Source organism: Heptranchias perlo, chromosome 29 (assembly GCF_035084215.1).
Source record: "Heptranchias perlo isolate sHepPer1 chromosome 29, sHepPer1.hap1, whole genome shotgun sequence".
NCBI lineage: Eukaryota > Metazoa > Chordata > Chondrichthyes > Hexanchiformes > Hexanchidae > Heptranchias > Heptranchias perlo.
Window position 1 is genome coordinate 30,874,212 of NC_090353.1, and position 12,673 is coordinate 30,886,884.

Consider the following 12,673-nt stretch of genomic DNA (forward strand, 5'->3'; position numbering starts at 1 on the left):
TTTCTCTCTATCTACTCTGTCTACACCTCTGTCTTGGGACGTTGTCCTTTGTTAAAGGTGCTACATAAATGCACACTGTTGTTGTTGCAAAGTCGATATCTATCCATGATGGAATACCACAATCTGTTTGTCAGTCCTATTAGAAAAAACACCATTACCAGTTGACTTGAGGAGAATAGTCTTCTCCCTCAAGGTGTAGTTAGGTAAGATGACTGCAGAAATTTCACAAGTTACAGCAGTTTGATCAGATCTATATATATGCCAGAAACAACTGATGTGAACATTCTGTGTCCTTTAAAAGAAACCTACACTAAATATTAGCAAAGTTTCACACCCTACTGCTCCTGCTTGTAGTATTTACCTTTAAATCATAACGAGTGCATATCCAGTCTGGCTGTCCACTTTCTGACCTGGTTAAATCACCTGAAAAACATGCCTGTCCCTCTCTACAGCCAAACCATCTTATTACTCTACGAAAAGTGGAACTCCTAAACTCGTGTCAACTCATTTGAGCTCTCTTCGATCCATCCATCCACACATTCCACAATACTAACAAAGAGCTTGGGCTTTCTCTGGCTCCAAAATGGAGGCTATCGGCTTTTAGTGACATACAATTTTACAGATACATAATTTTCAACACATCAGTAGATATGGGGTATAGAAAACTATACTAGTACCACATATTCCTCTGGCATTAAAAATAAACAGTTCTATCATATTTCTGGAGATCTTCAACTATGGTTTCCTGCTAGGCCACTCCAATGGTCTTTATGTCCTGGAGCAGTCCCACTGCAAACAGCAGTAAGTGCAACTTCAGACCGGACTGCAGGGTCAGAATCCACCCTGCTACAGGCTGGCTCATTTGCATTCCCAGACTTTAGCATGCGTTCTCAGGGTCAGGCAGTTCTGGAGCAGCCCCCGGGGACCAGTCTTGAATCTGCATTTACTATGGGGGTGCCCCAAGACATACAAGCAGTATTCTGGTGAGCAGCCCAACAGGGAGGAAGACTGGTTTAGGAACAACAGAATGGCATTTAAAAAAAAAGTTGCAATATCTAAAATAAAGTTTCTTCTTTGAATTGCTCCCCTACAGTTTTCTTTCTCCTTTAAAGACCCATCTGTTTACAATGAGACATTTTCACAGGAAACATGCCTTTCTTCATCAGTAGTGGCAAGTTAATTCCGGGGATATTACGATCACTGCTTACATATCAAGTTACTTAAGCAGCAGACTTACTGAAATCACATTGTGGTTTCTCTGCATTTACTACATATGTTCAAGTACAAAATAATGCACAGTTGAAATAAACAGAAACTGCAGCCAAAAACAAAGGGTCTGCGCGACAAGCAAATACGATCACAAATTTACAACAAAGTAAAACGACAGCTCGTTTCTAATCATCTACTGGAAGAGCAGAACCGCATGGTCAAGACTTGAAGGGCCTATTTGCACCCTGATTATACTCAGCGGGCCTATCCTTGTCTTTTAAAAAAAAATCCTTCTCCGGTCGAGAATATTTTTTTATTTATATATATATATAAGCGGCTCATGAACGACTTGAAGAAAAGCCATTCTTTGTTGACAGCGATCGCCACCCGTGCAGATTGAAAGCCCAATAAGCAGCACCACCCCCCCCCCCCTCCGAAGACAAAAACGAAGTGAAAAGTTGCCCACTTACTCACAATCACTGAATAACGATGGATGTGACGGGGTTAGGAGGGACATCTTCCCCTCCCCTCAGCAGAAACTCGAGGATCGACTACAACTGGGGAGGGGAAACCGCTTCGCTTTTCCAAATCGTGAAGAAGGCGGCAGGATTTTCAACTCTTTTTTAAAAAAAAATTATTGTATTTTTTTTTTGTTGTCGTTCGCTGCTTCGACCCTCGCTCTCCTTCCTCCTGTTGCCGTTCTAAGCAACGACCAAGTTCCGATCGCAGCAAAGGGAGGACGGAGGCGGAGCGGGAGGGGGAAGAAATATTTCCGTGTCAAGGGGCGCGAGAGCCAGAAATCCCGCCTTCCACAGCCGCTCGTTTCAAATAGCGTCATCAAACGGTCACTTTTCAATTCCCGTCACCTTTTGTTTTAGAAGGGGGTGGTTAAGGAGTAACTTTATATTTTTTTCTCTATAAAACCCCACAAATCAGACCCCCCCCCCCCAAAAAAAAACGAGGTCAAATAATAATTTCACTACCCCCCCCACCCCCCACCCCGAGCGGTGATGCACTTCACTCCCTGAGGTGCCTGCAGGTGGCGGAAAGCCTCAAGCGTACCGGCGGATACCGCGTGCTCCTTCCTCGCTGGAGAATGCCGCGTGAGAGAGGCAGACAGTCGGAGCGACCGCCACCAGCCTGGACTTGTGGATGGCCACTTTTCGTCAAGCCCCCGGGAGCAGACCCACGAGGACGCACTCCGACTTGCCAGCCTGTCCCCCGCCCCGCTGCCTCACACCGGTGTCGGGTGGCCAAAGATCAGGAGCGTGGAACTGAAGTGCAGCCAGAACTCGAGGAGCAGCCCCTTCATATGACGAAACAGGGGGCTCCAACCTCACACAACCCGAAACACGGACTCATCCAGGCCGCAGAAATTACAGGAGTCCGTGAAATGGCTCAAATGCCTTTTTGTGGAGACGGTTCCGTGCGACACTCTCCACCCCAGATCCCCAATGGCACAGGGGAGGACCCCTGCATAGAGAGCCCTCCATTGGGGATCCCCGCCTCCGCGTCATTAAACGCGGTCACCAGTGGCACGTGACCTACCATGTGGCTATAACCACAACATTGATTTTATGTGTTATTTTAAGCCACGTGTAAATTTTTAAAATTCATTCATGGGATGTGGGCGTCGCTGGCGAGGCCGGCATTTATTGCCCATCCCTAATTGCCCTTGAGAAGGTGCTGGTGAGCCGCCTTCTTGAACCGCTGCAGTCCATTTTGATATATTTTGGCGAAGCCTCGTGTTATGAGGACCGACGTGAATAAATCGTTTCTCAATTATGTTGTTTTTAAACAACATTTAAAAAAATTACATTGGTTGATCTCCCAATGCGTTGCTCTAGCCAAGTGGGAAGGAAATGCACGTTTGAGGTATGTTATGAACAATCTATTATCAGAGAAACATGGAATTAAAACACTGAAAATGCTGGCAATCTGAAACAAGACAGATTTTATTAATCAGGGTCACTGCTTGACGGTCACTGAATAAGTCAAAAGGCATTGTTACTACTTAGATTCTGGCAGGGCTACCTGTCTTTTGGGATTCCATAGTATGTGTTTGCAAGGAAATTGCACATTAGCGGCCTTTATTATTACTTTATCCATACATGTATGTACATGTTTCAGCTGTGGCTTAGTTAGTAGCACTCTTGCCTTTGAGTTAGAAGGTTGTGGGCTCAAGCCTTGAGCACAAAATCTAGACTAACACTCCCAGTGTCGTAGTGAGAGAGTGCTACACTGTCAGAGGTGCCGTCTTTTGGATGAGATGTTAAACCCAGGCCCCGCCTGCTCTTTCAGGCAGATGTAAAAGATCCCATGGTGATATTTTGAAGAATTGATTTGACAGCCTGTATATAAAATGAGTGTGCCTAGTATGTGTCTGTTGCACAACAGACATCACATTTTTTACAGATGAGAAACATTCTTAAGTAAAAAAGAACAAAGCCAGTCATTGACCTGGAGCCTGAAATTTACAAGCAATTACAAGTACTGCCTGATTGATCTTAGCAGTTTATAAGTAAACACAGTTAACTGAATTTTCCTATGTAGTGATCTTAAACCACAGGCCAGGTTTATAACTAGACATCACAATTTATTTTATATGAAAAGGCTAATGAAATCATTTTCCTTACTTTCCTGCAGTTTTCTTTGCTCATTTCTTGAAGGTACCGACTTATACTGGGGTGCAGTACCACAAGCAGCAACAGCCTTGTACCTTGCACAAACGCATAATCTTTGACAATGAATATTGGCAGGCTTTTCAGTCATTGGAGGCCCGATCCTGCCCTCATCTAACTTCCAGTGGGGGTCACTTGATTTTGATCAGGAACTATTTGTGGTGACCTCTTCCATATTCAGGTGAGATTGGCTAACTAGATAAAGACCAAAGATCAATCCTGGGACCTTCCTGGTCTAAATAGAGCAGTAGCATACCACATAGTGGGTAGAATTTTCTCTTCAATGGGTTTAGTGCTGAAATAGTATCAAGGCTGCATTTCTGCCACTCAATGTAACTTCCCAAAACCCACCCAATTTTCCTGTCTCTAACCCCTTGCACAATTGTGGAGGGAAATCTGATGAAGTTTCAGGACTTAAGTGGATGTATCAGTGAATTATAAGACGATGTAGAAGAAGAGGCACAAATAAAATATATTCTGGCCTGTAGTGTCGGGCCACCCAAGTTTACAGAAGCTTCAGTGGATGTGTTATGGGTGGAAGCAAGAAGGAGAGAGATTTTTAGGTATTGTGTCTTGGGAGAGCTGTACAAGAATGCTGTCCCACCAGCCTCAAATGCCTGAATATTTTGAGTAAACAGCCAGAGTGAGGGTGATCTTGCCATGCCAGAGGATATATGCCCTATAGCAGGATTCTCTGGGGCCTCAGCCACGATTACACAAGGGGCCACGTCAGACCCCAAAGGCTCCAATGGCAAAGCCCTAACCATCTACCTCAGAGCTTACTGCCTCTGTTGTGGCACCTAGAAGAATAAGAGGTTTTAAAGGCTAGAGGTAATTTAGACACCAATGGATCATGGAGATTGATTTAATTAGGAAGAGTGTGACATTAAATACTGCCAGACACCTTGAAAGAAGTGTGGTAATATTTTCTGACATTTTTATGACATGGCAGGTCTTTTGCGGGGAGAGAAATTGAGTGTTGCACCTTGCACCCTCTTTGGATGTGTATTTTAATGTTGGGTAGGGGGGTGGGGGCTGGGGTGAGGTTGGGGAGGGCAAGGTTTTTGTAGCTGTTGTTGGAAACCAGGACTAAGACCAGAGGAAAATAGTAAAACCTCTCTGGACTGGCAGAGTTTGGGCCTTAAGTGTCTCTGCCGCATTTTCCTACTTTAATGTCAAAATTATACTAAAAAAACTGGTGGGAGGGCATTCTTGTACAGCTCTCCCGAGACACAACACTATAGTCCAGTGTATTTTACTACTGAGCTGTTGAGGGAGTCCTAGAATTTTCATATTGATTGTCTTTAGCCTTCTGAACCATTGAAGGAGCAATATAATTTTCTTTCTAATTTTTTCCCTGACAAAAATAATTTAATTTTCTGGATCTTCTTTCAAAATGAAGACAGCACAGACAGGTAAGAGACCACATAAATTTGCAATGTATGTCATGCAATCCTTATTTAGGCATCACCATTGTGTCATGCTTCTAGGTGTTGCTGAAACCCTCACCCATGCCTTTGATACCTCTAGACTTGACTATTCCAATGCTCCCCTGGCCAGCCTCCCAGCTTCTACCCTCCATAAACTTGCGCACATCCAAAACGCTGGTGCCTGTATCCTAACTTTCACCAAGTCCCGTTCACCCATCCTGTGCTCACTGACCTACATTGGCTCCCGGACCGGGAACACCTCGATTTTAAAATTCTCATCCTTGTTTTCAAATCCCTCCACGGCCTCGCCCCTATCTCTGTAACCTCCTCCAGCCGTAACAACCCTCCGAGACCTCTGTGCTCCTCCAATTCTTGCCTCTTGCGCATCCCCGATTTTAATTGCTCCACCATTGGCGGCCGTGCCTTCAGCTGCCTAAGCCCTAAGCTCTGGAAATCCCTCCTTAAACCTCTCCGCCTCTCTATCCTCCTTTAAGATGCTCCTTAAAACCTAGCTCTTTGGCCAAGCCTGTACTAATATCTCTTTACATGGCTCAGTGCCAAATTTTGTTTGATAATGCTCCTGTGAAGCACCTTGGGACGTTTTACTACGTTAAAGGTGCTATATAAACGTAAGTTATTGTCGTTGTTGTCTGCATTATAAAGTCTTGATGTGGAGATGCCGGTGATGGACTGGGGTTGACAATTGTAAACAATTTTACAACACCAAGTTATAGTCCAGCAATTTTATTTTAAATTCACAAGCTTTCGGAGATTTTCTCCTTCCTCAGGCAAATGTTTCAAGAGCTCCTTGAAGCCTACGCATTTATACATATTGAACAATACATGGTGTTTACAGACTGCCCCTGCAACTGCCCGTTGCCAAGGCAATCACCGTGTTCAGACAGAGAGGTGTCACCTGCAGAACCCCCGAATACACATTCAACAAAAAAACAAACAGGGAAAAAAAACAGAGAAAAAAAAACACAGAGAGAGGCAGAAACATCCGGAAGGCAGAGAGAGCCAGCAAATGACCCATTATATTAAAAACAGATAACATTTGTTCGCTGGTGGGGTAACGTGTAGCGTGACATGAACTCAAGATCCCGGTTGAGGCCGTCCTCATGGGTGCGGAACTTGGCTATCAATTTCTGCTCGACGATTTTGCGTTGTCGTGTGTCTCGAAGGCCGCCTTGGAGTACGCTTACCCGAAGGTCGGTGGATGAATGTCCATGACTGCTGAAGTGTTCCCCGACTGGGAGGGAACCCTCCTGTTTGGCGATTGTTGCGCGGTGTCCGTTCATCCGTTGTCGCAGCGTCTGCATGGTCTCGCCAATGTACCATGCTCTGGGGCATCCTTTCCTGCAACGTATGAGGTAGACAACGTTGGCCGAGTCACAGGAGTATGAACCATGCACCTGGTGGGTGGTGTCATCTCGTGTGATGGTGGTATCTGTGTCGATGATCTGGCATGTCTTGCAGAGGTTACCGTGGCAGGGTTGTGTGGCGTCGTGGACGCTGTTCTCTTGAAAGCTAGGTAGTTTGCTGCGAACGATGGTCTGTTTGAGGTTGGGTGGCTGTTTAAAGGCGAGTAGTGGAGGTGTGGGGATGGCCATAGCGAGGTGTTTGTCCTCATTGATGACATGTTGAAGGCTGCGGAGAACATGGCGTAGTTTCTCCGCTCCGGGGAAGTACTGGACGACAAAGGGTACTCTGTTGGTTGCGTCCCGTGTTAGTCTCCTGAGGAGGTCTATGCGATTTTTTGCTGTGGCCCGTCGGAACTGTCGATCGATGAGTCGAGCGTCATATCCCGTTCTTACTAGGGCGTCTTTCAGCGTCTGTAGGTGTCCATCGCGTTCCTCCTCGTCTGAGCAGACCCTGTGTATTCGCAGGGCCTGTCCATAGGGGATGGCCTCTTTGACGTGGTTAGGGTGGAAGTTGGAAAAGTGGAGCATCGTGAGGTTGTCCGTGGGCTTGCGGTAGAGTGAGGTGCTGAGGTGCCCGTCTTTGATGGAGATTCGTGTGTCCAAGAAAGAAACTGATTCTGAGGAGTAGTCCATGGTGAGCTTGATGGTGGGATGGAACTTGTTGATGTTATCGTGTAGTCTCTTTAGTGATTCCTTGCCGTGGGTCCATAGAAAGAAAATGTCGTCGATGTATCTGGTGTATAGTGTTGGTTGGAGGTCTTGTGCAGTGAAGAAGTCCTGCTCGAACTTGTGCATGAAAATGTTGGCGTATTGGGGTGCGAATTTGGTCCCCATGGCTGTTCCGTGTGTTTGGGTAAAGAACTGGTTATCGAAGGTGAAGACATTGTGATCCAGGATGAAGCGGATGAGTTGTAGGATGGCTTCCGGAGATTGGCTGTTGTTGGTGTTGAGTATTGATGCTGTCGCAGCGATGCCGTCATCGTGGGGGATACTGGTGTATAGTGCCGAGACGTCCATCGTGGTGAGAAGTGTTCCTGGTTCAACTGGTCCGTGGGTACTGAGTTTTTGTAGGAAGTCTGTAGTGTCACGACAGTCTTCACAATGTCATCTCATTGAAACGTATAAAATTCTGACAGGGCTAGACAGACTGGATGCAGGGAGGATGTTTCCCCTGGCTGGGGGGGTCTAGAACAAGGGGTCACAGTCTCAGGATATGGGGTAGGACATTTAGGACTGAGATGAGGAGAAATTTCTTCACTCAGACGGTAGTGAACCTGTGGAATTCTCTACCACAGAAGTCACTGAATATATTTAAGAAGGAGATAGATAGATTTCTAGACACAGAAGGCTTCAAGGGGTATGGGGAGAGAGCGGGAATATGGTATTGAGATAGAGGATCTGCCATGATCATATTGAATGTCGGAGCAGGCTCGAAGGGCCGAATGGCCAATTCCTGCTCCTATTTTCTATGTTTCTATGTTTCATGCCTGCAGTTGCACACTTCTAGTACTAAATCGAGCTTCATAACCTACAGATTGCTATACCTGTACATACAGCATCACCAATGCACTCTGAAGGAAATTTGCTTCGTCACTTTCTGTGGACAATGCAATAGGCAACCCAGTAGGAATAATATAAAATCACAGTATTAAAAGAAATAAGGACAGAATGTATGACTTTAAAGTAGGGTCTTATTATTGCCCAGCTTTTGCCGCTTCACTTGAAGACTACACTTAGTCTTAACTCCCCATGTGCAATGTCATGGGAGATCGACTAGCTGTATATAACAAGTTTCAATTCTGGCAGTGACTCTTTCCCCTTGGAAGAAAGAAAATGGCCAGTTTTGCACTGCATCAAACTCAGTTACTCGCAGTTAAATATGGAGCGTTGTTGGGAATAGATAGCCTGTTTGGTAGCTCTTCATCTTAGAAGAGATTGGGTGAGTAATGTGCTCATCAATGAGTTGTCCTTACAGGTCCAATGATTATTACTCAGCATTTATATCAGACACTTAACAATTATATATTGTACAACAATATTAATCCATCCCCAGGAAAGTACTAGAACCTGTTAACATGAAATGGTTCTATAACCCTGTGCAGTTGTAAATAAATTTAGAGCATCTGGAGTCATTCATAATCTTATTTTGTAGTTTTTATTATTTACGAGTATAGCTAACATAATAACATTAATAGCTGCTTCCATGTTGCTGCAGCTTAAAATTGTGGTTTGGCTCCTGATCCATGCACCATACAGAAAACAGAGCCCACTATCTGGCATCCTGTAAATTTTTCAATTTAATGAGCACAGAAAGATATCTTGCATGGCTGTGGAATAAAAATAGATATTTCAGAAAAAGGTGAAATCAATGTAATAAAAAGGACACCAACTGTAATAGAAAGCCTACGAAACAAAGGAATATTTGAAGCACATTTAAAGTCTTGCAATTTGCACTAGTCAATGTAAAACATTTAACAAATTTTCAGCTACATTTTGTGTGTTTGTGGAAATGTAAAGGTACTGTTTTAAAGTCAAAAAATACTGCTCCTTACTAAATTAAACAGAATTACTATAAGATACAATCAACTGCATATTGCCTGAAGAAGACTGCAGTAAAAAGATTGCTGTACACAAGATTATCTTCTACACAATATACTGGAAATTCTTGAGTAATAGACCAGCAAAAATATTTTTCACACACATAAGTAATGCGTAGCGCCATATAGATCATTCTCAGTTAAAAAGCCATTTAATTGATTATAAATATGTATATGTCAAAAATGAGATTTGTTTATATATAGTCCTTTGTAGACCTGCAGATAGTTTGTACTAAAACATTTTCTGTTTGATATAGGTATATGTCATACTTTTTGCGGCACAATAATAGAGAATGACCAATTTGACAAAATGATAATAAACCTTTATCACACTATTTCCATTTTGCTGTAAAGCTTGAAATGCAAGAGTTATTAAACTTAAAAAATCAAGTTCTTAAATATTGGCAGTTTATCTAGTTGGGAAGAAATAAATTGCAATCATTTGTGTAATAACCAAAGGGTTAGTTGCGGAATTTGTAAAGCATCCAACGTATAAAAGTCAACATTTCCACCTATTAATAGTCTCTACTAATACCAGGACAGTTTGGCCTTTTGCTAATTATTTACATGAACTACCTGTTTTTGCATAAAAGGCATACATTATTGTTAAAGGGAAGCATATCTTACTGAATTTCCACATATTCCTAAGGGGGTGAATTTCTGTGGGGATTCTCCTGCTCATCCGCCGTAACTTCGGGGGAAGAGACATGGAAACCCAGGAAAAACAGAGTAAACGGTAATATTTAGGATTATTTTGTAAATAAGTAGAATACTTTTCCCCCTTAAGTCAAACACTCGTTTCTTTTGAACGTCTCAATGCTTCAATGACATCTGTAGGATTTTTCAGACTTCTGAGGTTTTGATCGCTTTGATGTGCTTCATGACATTTAATGGAACTGCATATTACTGTGTGCCACCAGATTTCAGGTACTTGAGAATGCTGACATTTTAGGACATCAGATGCATGTCTAATATTACCAAATTGTGATCTATGAATTCTAATATATTTTAAGGCAAAGATTTAGGGTGAATTTCCACTGGTGCATTGACTATGCACGGGGTACATTCATTGTTTGCACAGGCATCACCTACATTTTAGCCCAATAACACATCTAATATTGATTTATGTCCCTACAGATGGTACAATTAATGTACAAGTCGACACAAACAAAGGGAGATTGGTCTTTCACCTCTCCCCCCCCGCCCCACACACACACATACATGCGTGCTCACTGCACGTATAAACAGTGGATTATGAAGCTCTGTGTGATACAATTTATATCTCATTGGGCTAATCCCATAACATGACTAATGTAAATGGAATATAAATGATATCCCACAAGCCTTGATGATGTAACCTTTTGTTTCCCAACTAATTTTTAACATTTGGTACAGAGCTGGGTTTAATTGGGCAATATACTCCTGTTTGGGTTTGGTTCCAATGCAGAAGGAAGTAGCGGAAGTGCTAATTAGATTGTATTGAGTTCATGCTCTGATCATTTTCTTCAAATTATTTCGAAAAGGGAAATTTATAGTTTTAGTAATTATAATGTGATGTAATGTAATGAGATCCTCACCTGCATCTTTACATCCCTCCATTGCCTCACTCCACCCAACCTGAGTAATCTTCTCTTGCTACACATCCTTGTCTGCACCCTCCACTCCTCTGACTTCAGATTACTGATTGTTTCCTGCTCCACCAGAGACTGCTTTTTCAGTCACTTCCACATATGCCCTCTGCAATTCTCCTACAAAACTAGATCCCTCTCTGCCTTCAAATGTCCAGAGACACAAGGCCAATTATAGTCTCTTGTGCACCCCAAAAACAGACAGACATAAAAAAGTGTGAAAGTCCTGACTGAGCTCCACCTATTAGTCAGGTCATTGGATTTTGTGGTAGGAATTGGAGCCGGTGGTCGAAGTTTCTGTCTGAAACAGGTGGGACGCTTAATTAAAGTATGCAAAAAGGGGTGGATGGGTACGTCGCACAAAATTTCTTGACGTGAGCATGCAGGATGTGCAATGCAAAGCACATCCACGAAACCAAACTTCCAGAGTTTGCTAGTCTATGAGAGGTCAAGCAACAGTTCACAGGGCAGAGTAATGCAAAGCTAAGTGGTTTTAGTGTATTTCAGGCCTGTTTTCTTAATTTTTGTTGTCTTTTTTCAGTTAGCACTTAGGTTATGATGAATCTATATACCAGTTGTTCTGAGTTCTTTGTTTATTGCCCATTACTGGCATCCTCCCATCAGACATCTTTGGAAGAAGATGGGAGAGTATGTAGGTCAGTCACACAGCACAGGAGGTGCTTTTTGCCCACCTGCAAATATTTGCAGACAGGTGAAATTAGATCAGATTGCCAGGCATTGTGCTGGTGGCAGGGGTGGGATGGGGCAGTTCTGTTTCAGCAGAAGCTGCAGGATCACTAAAATATGTGAATGGCTGACTAACCTCAACATTAGATACTTCCTGATAAGCTCCCAATCACAAAATGCTTTACTTTCAGCGGCAAGGCATGAAAGAAGATGTGCCAGGCTGATTAGTATAGCCTGATTGGCCAAAGTTGCCAAGACGCCACTGTTTCTGCAGGCACTTCCACACTTTCTTGGGAAAATGTCTTCTCAGCTACCATGCAGCATAGGACTGGCACATACAGTGACAGTAATGGTGAGCTGCGGCCTGAAAAGTGGCATGCTCTACTGCAGACCTATAGGAATGGTACCATGGAATGGCACAGAGAGCTACAATCCCATTACCACCTTCCTTGCGTTGCATCATCATCCCTTTTGTCATTTAATCACTCTTGCCCTCTACCCTATCACAGCCCTTCCCTTTTGTTCTTTTCTTCCCCCCCCCCCCCCCGCCAACTCCCCCCGCGCTTCTCCTGGCTCTGTACCTGCTTAAAAACTTTAACTCTTTAACATCTTCCAGTTCTGACGAAAGGTCTTCGACCTGAAATGTCAACTCCTGTTTCTTTCTCCACAGATGCTGCCTCACTTGCTGAGCTTCTCCAGCATTTCCATTTTTATTATTATCCTAGCAGCCATTTCCTGCAGCATCACCTTCACTATAGCAGCCATCAAATAGGGTCCAGTGCTGGCAACTTGCTTGCAGTCTTATGCCTGCCTCTTGAGTTCCCCTTCCCTTCATTTTTTTCCCTGCCACTTCTTAGTCTTTTGCTGCTTAAGCCTCGACAAAGGCTGCTAATGAGTTGAGAAACCTTTTGAGGCTCTCCAAAGGCTTTCAGAATTTTTCCCTCCATCCACAGTGATACTCCTCTTTTATTGGTCCCATCCCTTTAAATTTCAATTACATGCAATTTTCCACTCCCG

At 43.5% G+C, this 12,673-nt stretch overlaps 1 protein-coding gene and 1 long non-coding RNA gene across 4 annotated transcripts in view; one reads left to right on the forward strand and one right to left on the reverse strand.

Moving 5' to 3' along the window:
- LOC137299570 (PWWP domain-containing DNA repair factor 3A-like) overlaps window positions 1-1,959 on the reverse strand; it is a 53,657-nt gene extending 51,698 nt beyond the window's left edge. For 2 of the 3 annotated variants that reach the window (XM_067968413.1, XM_067968410.1), the window contains exon 1: window positions 1,680-1,959. The gene's annotated coding sequence lies outside the window, so the exon portion shown is untranslated. The remainder of the gene's footprint in view (window positions 1-1,679) is intronic. The other variant, XM_067968411.1, reaches the window with a different exon arrangement.
- Window positions 1,960-2,013: 54 nt separating this feature from the next.
- LOC137299572 (uncharacterized) overlaps window positions 2,014-12,673 on the forward strand; it is a 30,020-nt gene continuing 19,360 nt past the window's right edge. The window contains exons 1-3 of the long non-coding RNA XR_010957926.1: window positions 2,014-3,084; window positions 3,856-4,071; window positions 5,293-5,305. This is a non-coding gene — a long non-coding RNA (uncharacterized lncRNA). The remainder of the gene's footprint in view (window positions 3,085-3,855; window positions 4,072-5,292; window positions 5,306-12,673) is intronic.